At 41.8% G+C, this 10,510-nt stretch overlaps 1 pseudogene; it reads right to left on the bottom strand.

Annotated features, from left to right (window-relative positions):
- Positions 1-8,700: 8,700 nt before the first annotated feature.
- LOC122151423 lies at positions 8,701-10,219 on the bottom strand (annotated as a pseudogene).
- Between the last annotated feature and the right edge of the window lie 291 nt (positions 10,220-10,510).

Below are 10,510 nucleotides of genomic sequence, written 5' to 3'. Positions count from 1 at the left end.
GCATCTTTTTGGGTGGAGTCAGGACATCTGGATCTTCTCAGCCTTGTACCCTTTCTGCACTCTCAAATAGAGAGATTGCCCTTCCTTTTCCATGGTGTGAAAAAGGCATGTTGGAGGCATCTGACCTCCTATAACTTCACAAAGGAGAAGGAAGATCAAGATCAACAGCCCAAGGCTGGTTCTTATGAGGAGGTCAGATATGCCTTTACTCTCCAAACATTTTACCAATACTGACACCAACTGTTCTTCCCACGACATTCTGTACTTCTCTGCTAGGTTCAATAATTCACTGCAATGGCCAGGAGAAGTCCCAGGTAGAGTGATCATAAGAACAGTTACTGGAGATTCCCAGAAAATGAGGGTGGAGGGAAGGAGTTGAGACTAGTCAAAAGATTTTGGAGGCCCTAGGTGTAGATCCCGGGAGCTCTGGTAGCATAGTGGCTAAGGCACTTGACTGCTAACCAGAAGGCTGGCGGTTCAAACCCACCAGCCACTCCTCGGAAGGAAGGTTGGGCAATCCTACTTCCGTAGTGATACTGCCTTGGAAACCCAAGGAGGGGTCCCTATGAGTTAGGGCTGACTCGAGGGCACATAACAACAACAACAACAAGGTGTAGATCCCAATCTTATCTTGCCTCTCCTGGAAACTCGTGGTGAAGGAGAGTAGAGAATATCCCACATCCACTGGAACTTCTCACAACCCATGTAAGTAGGAAAGTAGGTCAAACTGAACACCTGGCAGCCTCAGCCCCGTGGAAATCTACTGGGATTCTGTTATAAATTGATTCCCCACATGAAAGCCAAACTATGAAGAGCTTAAAATATAAAGAGGAGGTATGATAAAATAAGACAAAGCAGAAGACAAAGTTATCAGAACCTCTGATCTAGTGCTTTCTCCTCCACACCCCATGCAATCCTAGGAGGAGTGGGGCCCTACATTTCCTGAACAAGAATTAAAAACAAAATGTTAACCTACCCCTTGAGTCAGTGGTAGGCAACTTCTAAGATGACCTCCAATCTTATCTCCTAATTTTCATGTCCTGGTGTAATCCCCTTCCCTCGAGTGACAAATAGTATATAGAAGAATTGATGACATCACTTCTGAATCACTTTTCAGGTTACAAAAACCTGCAAAGTCCATCATGGGGTGCTCTTTCTTGTTTACTGGCTCTCTTTCTTTCTCTTGAAGCTCAATAGTCACAGAAAGAAGTCTGGACTATCCTGCTGGAGAGGCTCTGAAGTATCAGAGGCCAAATGGAGGAGAAATGAGACCGCTAACCATGAATGAGCCATCTTGGATGTGAACCCCTTAGACCCTCAAGCCTTCAGAAGGTACAGCCCTTGCTAATAGCTTGACTGCAACCTCATGAGATCCTGATGGAGAATGAGCCATCTAAGCCTGTCTTGGATTTCTGACCCTCACAAACTATGAGATAATAGACTTTGTTTTAAGCCATTAAGTTTTAGGCAATAGACAACTAACACAGTCAGGAAGCAATTTACAGTACTGGAAGCTATGAGTGAACTTCATCTTTCTATGACACATCTCTGTGATCACAGCAGAGCAGCATCCTCCCCATCACAGATCTTCCCTACCTGGACTTCTGGACATGCCCCCGCCCTGTTGTCTACACAAGCACCACCACCAAGGTCATCAGTGCTTCTCTTCCTTCCTCAAAAGGCTCCCAAAATGCTTCTTGTACTTGCATAAGAGTCTGTGACCACCATGATAACATCAGGAAAAGGGAGGACATAGAATTGTGCACATAGCAGATAGATGACAGATGTTAATACCAACCAGTGTGTTCACAATACTGCATTACCATTAAGACCAAACACCAGGGTACACATAAACATCTGAGAGGATCAGATGGGGGTCAGTGAACAGGAGTATGCTCTAGACCAAGGATAGATTCAGTGGAAGCTAACCTTGCACAGATACCAGTGATACAAAATACCTGCAATCCTTACAGAAACAACAGAAGATAGACACAGAATAATCCCTCACAGACACCCAGACACTGTGGGAGAGAGATCCAATAGATCTACCATCTCAGTACCATAGTACTGGGGGACATCAGCCTCAATCGGCACACCAAAAAAATAAAAGTCTTGTTCTTCAACCTACATTGGTTAGTATAGCGACTGGGGTCTTAAAAGCTTTCAAGTGGCCATCCTAAGATGTTGCTAATGGTCTCCTATCATCAGAAGTGAAGATGAGTGCAAAAAACAAGGGCATTTGGAAGCAATCAGCCCTAGGACACGATGGCCCTTGAAACCAAAAGCAGATGGTGCCCAGCTACCAATGCCAACCACTCAGGGAAGGAACAAAACTGGAGATCCTGAATGGAGTGAGAGGAAACAACATGGAACAAAATCCAAAAACACAACAATGACCAGAATTACTGGTCGGATGGAGTCTGCTGGGATCCCCAATACTATGGCCCTGGGATACATTCTGGGCCTGGAATAAAACTCACTCCCAGGGGCTGGCTCTCATCCCAACAGTAAACAAGATGTACAAGCAGACCACTCAACCCAGGGTGGTGCACCCACACACTCTATGGAAATTCATCCCTTGGAGTGATTGACCATGGGGCATCAGAGAGGCAACATTTGGCTCGGAGGAAATGCAGGACACACAGGAGTGCATAACTATGAGGGGCAACGGTGTGTGTGTGTGTGTGTGTGTGTGTTACAGGACAGGGAGGGGAGAAGACTGGGTTAGGGTTGGGGATGGTAAATGGTGAGTGAAACTAAATGTAAATATAATGTAGAATGTAAAACAAACTCTGCTCTGTAAACTTGCACCTAAAGCACAATAAAAAAAAAAAAAATTGTAATTTTGACCCACTCTCACTTCCTGATTCCTCTTATCCTGCTCCACTCTTTTTCTCCCATCATACTTAGAACTTTCTAACATGCGGTATGCTCTCCTTATTTATTGTATTTGTTGTTTTCTTGTCTGTGTCTTCTCATTAAAAGTTGCATTCTAGGAGGAAAAAAAATGATACTATTCATGTGAATGAGTTTGCCATGGCCTGTTCATCAGTCACCAGGCACTACTGATTTAGTCAATATTATCTCAGTTACAAGGGCTTCCAATAACTCTGCCACCCTGAAGCTGAAAGGTCAAATGGGCCTGCCTCCTTGTCAGTTAAGTTTCATTTTCGGAGTCTGCTAAGTCTGTTACCACTCTCTCAGCTGCTTTATAGCTTCTCTCATTGTCTTTTTGCTGTCACCTATTCTGGAAGGCTGTGTGTGTATGTTTATGTGTCATGATGCCTTTGCTTTCATTATTGTGTCCTAGGGGAGAAAAAAGGTAGAGTGTGTGTGTGTGTGTTATCACTATTTAGAGGCAGCCTTCCAAATGGAAAAGCATTAAGGAATCACAGCCTTTGGGCTAAAGCCCTCAACATTGATGGCAGTGACACAGCAACTCAGAATAACAAAGGTAAAGCAGGGAGCAGGAAAAAAAAACCCTTGATAGTTAGTTTCTTCAGATAGATAAGGGAGCTCTGGTAGCATAGTGGCTAAGGCACTTGACTGCTAACCAGAAGGCTGACGGTTCAAACCCACCAGCCACTTCTCGGAAGGAAGGTTGGGCAATCCTACTTCCGTAGTGATACTGCCTCGGAAACCGAAGGAGGGGTCACTATGAGTCAGGGCTGACTCAACGGCACATAACAACAACAACAACTGTATCCCCTGGCCTTGACCAATGCTTGGCACAATATAGCCACTTAGTAAATTTTAGCTGATTGGCACAAAAAAGAATAGAAGGTTATACCTAAAGAAATATTCAGAGAACAAGAAAAACTCATGGAAATGTAAAATGTGAATTTTAAATAAATAAATAAATAAATAAAAGTAAAAGGGTTAGAAAATAAGAGAATCTTCTAGCAGTTAGACCTAAAGTACAAAAGGTGGCATTACACAGGCCTGCCAGGTTCTACGCCTTCAGTGCCAGAAAATTCCCGTGAAAATAGTGTAGCAGGGATGGGGAATATCAGAGAGGGATGACTCTTCCCACACCTCTCGGTCCATGAAATGGAATTTTCCATATACCTTACTGAGCTCTTGTCCCCTCCTCTTCCACAGAAAATATTGGGTGGTGGAAGGTGTCCATTCATTTGTTGATTAATTAAAGGCCATGAGTTTGGGGGATTTTGCCATTGTCTTCATTCTTCATCTGGACCAGTGGGAAGCAGTGGTCTATGTGAGCATGCCTGCCTTTTAGAGTCCATCTTTACCTCAACTTCACTCTGCCAGTTATAGTCTGGAAGACAGTAGGTGAGAAAACTCTTTTTGGTTCTTCAAAGTTACTTTCTATACCCTACCCAGTATCTGAAGTATTGTTGTTGTTGTTAGGTGTCATAAAGTCAGTTCCCACTCACAGGAACCCTGTGTACAACAGAACAAAACATTGCCTGGTTCTGCACCATCCTTATAATTATTGCTGTGTTTGAGCCTATTGTTGCCATCACTGTGTCAATCCATCTCATTGATGATGTTCCTCTTTTTCACCAACCTCTACTTTACCAAGTATAATGTCTTATGAATATTATAATGATCTATTTCTACAAAAAAAAAAAAAAAAAAAAAAACACTATCCCAAAACTTGGTGGAGTAAAACAACAACCATTTCATCATGTCACAATTTTTGTGGGTCAGAAATTGAGGCAGGGCTCAGTTAGATAATTCTGTTCCATGAGCTGAGATGGAAGTGACTCACGCTATTCAGCTAGTAAATATCTGGTCTAGAGGATCCAAGGTGTCTTAAACCTCACATGTCTGAAACCATGGCCCAAAAGACTGAAAGGCACCTACATATGACCTCTCCCAGCATCTTATATGACTGTGCAGGGATCTCGGAGTGATGGTTGCAAGAGACATAGGTGGAAGCTTCAAGATTTCTATGATCCAACTTCAGAATTGCCAGCACATTACTAACACCACAGTCACTAAGGTGAGGCCTGATTCAAGAGCAAGAGAAACAAAGAACTTGATGCCATATTTAATCTACGACAGTAATCGAGGTGACCTTTTGGTTCTCTGATGACTCCTTGACTTACTTGCCAATTGGATTGGATTTTGGATGGGGTGATGTTTTTATTCCCCGCTTGGCAAGTGGGATCTGAGAAAGAGAACAAATTATGCTATTTTGGTGAATTAAAAAATATATCCCATAATTTTGAAATGCAGATGTCAAGACACATTCAATTACAGAATAAAAAGGTTTAGAATTATGTATTTTAAAATAAATATGCAATAAACACATCTCTTATTTTTACTTGTACAGCTAGAAATAAGGAAACTGGAGTCTAAGATCTCAGCAATTTTCTTGATCAAGAAGTTAATTTACACAGTTATGTAGCAGTGATGCCAGGGATGGATTACCCAATAAGTAAGGTACCCATGAGTTTAATTGTTTTTACTTACTAATGTGTAATGCACAATTTCACCTGTTGGAAAAACAGTAAACTGGTGTACAATCTGCCCCTGGGTGATGCCGATAAGCTCATAAAGCCACTCAATGGGCTTATCCCAAAGCTGGTGAGAATATTTCTCTATTACACATTATTAGTTTAAATAATTACTAAATAATTATGTAAAATGTGAAATAATGCAAAAAACATGACTACACATGTTATTGTGTCCTCTCAAAAGTACTATGTTGAAATCCTAACCCTCAGTTAAGTTTATCTCTAGGGGGAAAAGAGTGATTTAAAGCAGAACCAAGGCTTGCAAATCACTGAGCTCAGAGAATTTTTTTAAAGAATTAAGATATAAAGGTTGACCCAGTTCACGGTCGATTGGTGTGAGAACTATGTATAAGATGGAGTCTTTCAATATGTTCTTCAAAATATTCTTGGACACATGCTACTATTTCAAGGAAGAGTTTGAGAGTTAAACTTTCCTAGGACACAATTTTATACAAAAAATATATTTTCACAGAAACTATATCTTAACACAAACTTTTTTTTTGTTGTGTGTTTGTTTGTTACAGGGTCAAGTTTTCACTGTTAACACAAACTAAAATTGGAGTTAACTAGAACAATCACTATAACCCAACTCCTTTTTTAATATGTAGTTTCTATTGTAGTGAAATACACATTAATAAAGTATTTGCCATTTCAGCTATTTTTACCTGTACAATTCAGTGGCACTAATTACATTCATCATACTGTGCAAACACCACTATTATCCATTTCCAAATTGTTTCATTGCCCTAAACAAAAACTCAGGGTCCCCTAACCAATACCTCCCATTTGCCCCTGCCGCCTGCCTTGGAAAGCACTGATAAACTTTTTTCTCTATGCATTTTCCTATTCTACATATTTCACGTAAGTGGGGTGATACAATGTATGTCCTTTACAAAAAATGTTTGAAATTAGAGGCTGTACATCATAGGGGATGCATGACCATATTAAGTGGAACAATACTCCTGTTACAGGAGTTGGATCATGCATACTGTTATACTATAAGAGAAACTTGGCCCTTCATGGCTGAGTGACTTTGTTCATGGTGCCCTATGATCACTGACTGTAAGCAGTACTGCGCTTAGTAAGGGGCAAAGTGGGTAAATCCCACCTTCACTGGCAACTATGGTAAAGGATAAGCATGAATCCAGTCCCCCAAAGGGTAGGGACTGATCCAATCCTCATTTTCCCACTCCTCCATCCTCATCAAGTGGTACTCTTTCTCTGACTCTTGCCACCTGTAGTAAGATCTCATCAGATAGGCACTGTTGTTTAGACTTGCTATTCATGGAGCCCTTCTCTAAACCTATCCACTCAGGGTTAAGTCAGAACTCATAAATTAGAAAGACTGACTGCGAGATAAGCCCCTGCTGGCTCACACTGCCCTTTTGAGTTTGATAATTCACTGGAATGGCTCACAAAATCTCATGGAGAATATAGCATACATACGACTGCAGATTTATTACAATAAAAAAAAAAGATATAAATGAAGAGATTCATAGGGTGAAATCTAGGAGTCATAACACAGAACTTCCATGTCCTCAGAGGGCAGATGTTCTCTGAGCAAATAGGAAGCTTTCTCACCAACAGGAAGCCTAGCTGAGCCTTTAAGGCTCAGGGCTTTTATTGGCCTCACCACATGGCCATGATAAGTTACATCAGGTCTCCTAAACATTAGTGAAAATCGGGTTCTAGGATGGTCCCTCTTGGTCTGGCCTACCCCGCTGATTAGCCTCCGATGTGGTCTGACTCTCAAAAACTGCAAACAAAGACCAAATTTCTTTCTGACCCATACAATTATTTAATACATTTTTCCTTATCTCATAGAGAGTAATAACTTAGAATGTACTAAGATTCTGAAAGACTTTGTCTTGGTAAAGTTTATTCCATCTAAATGCTTGAAAAGCATTTTAGTCTGTGCTTTCATTCTTTATATTTAGCTCTGGATGTCCTGAGGTGGAGTAGCATTAGCACACCAATACCTGATTAGGGATATGTCTGTAAAAGTGTGTTGAAAAGGAAATGCCCCCAAATAACCCAAGTGATGAATTTTGTAGTTATGTCATGAATGTCCAGGTTTGCTATTTGAATCACTTGTCATTTTTAGTACTACTGGCATTGAATAAACTTGATTGCAATCAATCATTTTCAGCATACTGCTGTGCTTTCTCTCCCACTCCAGATCCACCCTCTACTGTTCTGTCACACATCCAAAAAGTCTGACCTGCATGGATTGTGACAGCGGAGCTCTCACCCTCTAAATTCTGTTTGTATTTGGCCAATGGACAGCATTGACAGGAGGCTGGAAGAAAGGAGAGTGAGATCAAGGGTTTGATTATCTCTGTTCCCCCTGTTAGGCTGCTGGGACTCAATAGTCTCCCTCTACCATGGCCTTCCCTGTGCAGCAACCATTTCTGGGTTCTAACAACTTCTCTCTTCATTTGCCCCATCAGGTCTGGAGGGGTTCACTCATCCTGTTGCTTGCTCTGGGATCAACGCTTTCTCTTGTGCTCTCCCTACACCTTTGAAAATACCCTTCTTACTAAGTTTTCCTCAAATTACCCACGATGATGGCCCCATTTGTTTCTTGCCAGGACTCTGACTAAGGCAAACCTATGTTCCTTTTTAAGATACTGATTGGTTTTAGTCACCTGGTGGAGATTGGTGTGCAGATAAGCACCTTGGAAGCAGGCTGACTTGACTGCCTGAGAATCATGGCTCCAATACTGAATGGGTTTCAAAAAATAGTTTCAACCATACACTCTATGTGCCCCTATAATTGTGAAATACCCTCTGCACCAAAGCTGTCAGCTGGCCTAGTGAAATTAAGTAGAAAAGAAATTAGGAGAAAAGAGTGAAAAGGTGTTAATGAAGAGGAATGATGATGACTTTAATGCATTAAGGAAAAAAGACTGATCCAGAAATACATGACACATTGCATCTAAAAGCAAAATTTCTATATTCTGATCCCAGAAAGTTATTTAATGATTTCAACCACAAATTCTTTTTACTCAGATGAACATTAGAGTCAGTGCTGGAAAGATTAGCAATTTCATAATTCCTATCAAGAAATTTATAACCATAGAAATACAAGAAAGTCTTAAGTTAAATTTCTCTGATTTTGAGTGAAGAAAGATGCACTCTACTAAGAAGAGAAAACCCAAGTATTCTGAAATCCCTCCATGGTAAATTTGTTGGAATTGATCCAAGTCAGCTTCTAGCCTGGGATGATGGAGTCTCTCAGGACTTTCCTCAGGATGGTCTTGGTGTCCTTGGAAACTAACTCAAGGATGCATTTGTGTTTCATCCACCTGAAGTAGTGGATGAAAGGGTTATCTAAGATTGGGATGTAGCTAAGAAGGATGAAGAATGACTTAAAGACCCTATAAATCAACCTTAGTTTGCAATCAGTTCTGCTGAGTCTGCACATTCTGGGATTTGAAGGCCATATACTCCACAACTGCTGTTTTCATTCTCTGTGCTACTGGTGAACAGATTCATCATCCATACCCAAGAGCAATTGGTAGATGTTCAAAGACTCCATCAAATCACCAGATCCCAGATGCCAAGGGTGTCCTGGAAAGAGTGTGTGGCTATTTCTTCTTCAAGGAGATCACTTTGTCATTAATGATCTTCTCATAGGTGTGGGACAGCATCTGAAGGGGACCATGGTATCTTATATGGGTGATGACCATTTGCAATGTGTCCCTGAGCTTTTGGAAGTCATGCAATAAAGGGTCAAGGCTGGAGATCGTGAATATGGGGGTGTACATATCTGCTTCTTCTGGAGATTGTCCAGGATATTTTCTTGGATATTCTTCAAGAGATGTCCCTCCCTGGAGGCACATGTGCTAAGGTTCCTGTCCAGTTTGGTCCAGAAAATGAAGAACTTCTTTCCATGCTCTTCATGTTCTTGGCAAGCATCATATGATTCATGCTGAACTGTTTGGATGCAATAATGATGAAGAGGTCACACTGACTGAACTCCATTTCCAGCACATAGTCCTCTAAACCAAACCAAACTCACTGCCATCGATTCGGATCTAACTCATAGAGACCCCTCCTTGGGTTTCCAGGTGGGATCTCTATGGAAGTAGATTGTCCAACCTTCCTTTCTAGGAGTGGCTGGTGGGTTTGAGCCAGTAGCCTTCTTTCTGGTTAGCAGTCAAATGCCTTAGGCACTGTGCCAACCAGAGCTCCCCTATATAGTCCTCTGTTGTTGTTGTTATTGTTGTTATGGGCCCTCGAGGCTCTGGGAAAAATCCCCATGCCAGGTAGGTCTCAGTGTACCATATTTGCAAAATGGGAGAACGAGTAGAAACCACATGTTTGGGTGGTTCTCACCACCCCAGTGGGAACTGAGACCTCTTCCTCATGCCCAATGCCCTGCAGAGAGTTGATAAAGGTGGACATGCCATTGCCAGAGTTCCCTGTCACAGCAATGTTCATTGGGGTGCTGGATGATGTCTTCATAGTGTCCCTGACCACAGAGATCACCTCTAGCAACTTCCCATCTCTTAAGGCCTTCTCTAGGCTCATGGACCTTGCCTCTGGTGAAATGCTCCAACTTGTGTGGTAAGGCACCACAGAGGGGATGGATGCAGAGAGTGGGGCATGAGAGGACTCTGTGGACTCCTGTCAGTGACCTGCAGAAGGAGGAAAAGCAAGGGCATTAGAATGACTGGGTACACAGCGCAAGACAGGAATCATTGGATTTAGCCTACCAAGCCTAGCATTTGGATCCACAACCAAGATAACAGCAATTTCATTTGGATTAGAGAAAAGCAGCAAGGATGCTCATACAGGTGACATGCACATTTGGGGGTGGATAGTTCTAAGGACTGTTGACCCAAAGGTCAGTGGTTTGAACCCACCAGCAGTTCTGTGGCAGAAAGATATGGCAGTCTCCTTCCATAAAGATTTATACCCTTGGAAACTTTGTGGGGTAGTTCTAAACTAAGGTCAATAAGAATCAGAATCAACTCGACAGTAATGGATTTTTTTTTTTTTTTTTTTTTAGAAAAGAA

The sequence above is a fragment of the Orycteropus afer genome, unplaced genomic scaffold (assembly GCF_000298275.1).
Source record: "Orycteropus afer afer isolate SDZICR_OR568_19922 unplaced genomic scaffold, OryAfe1.0 scaffold00455, whole genome shotgun sequence".
NCBI lineage: Eukaryota > Metazoa > Chordata > Mammalia > Tubulidentata > Orycteropodidae > Orycteropus > Orycteropus afer.
This window is presented reverse-complemented; position numbering and strand designations above follow the sequence as displayed.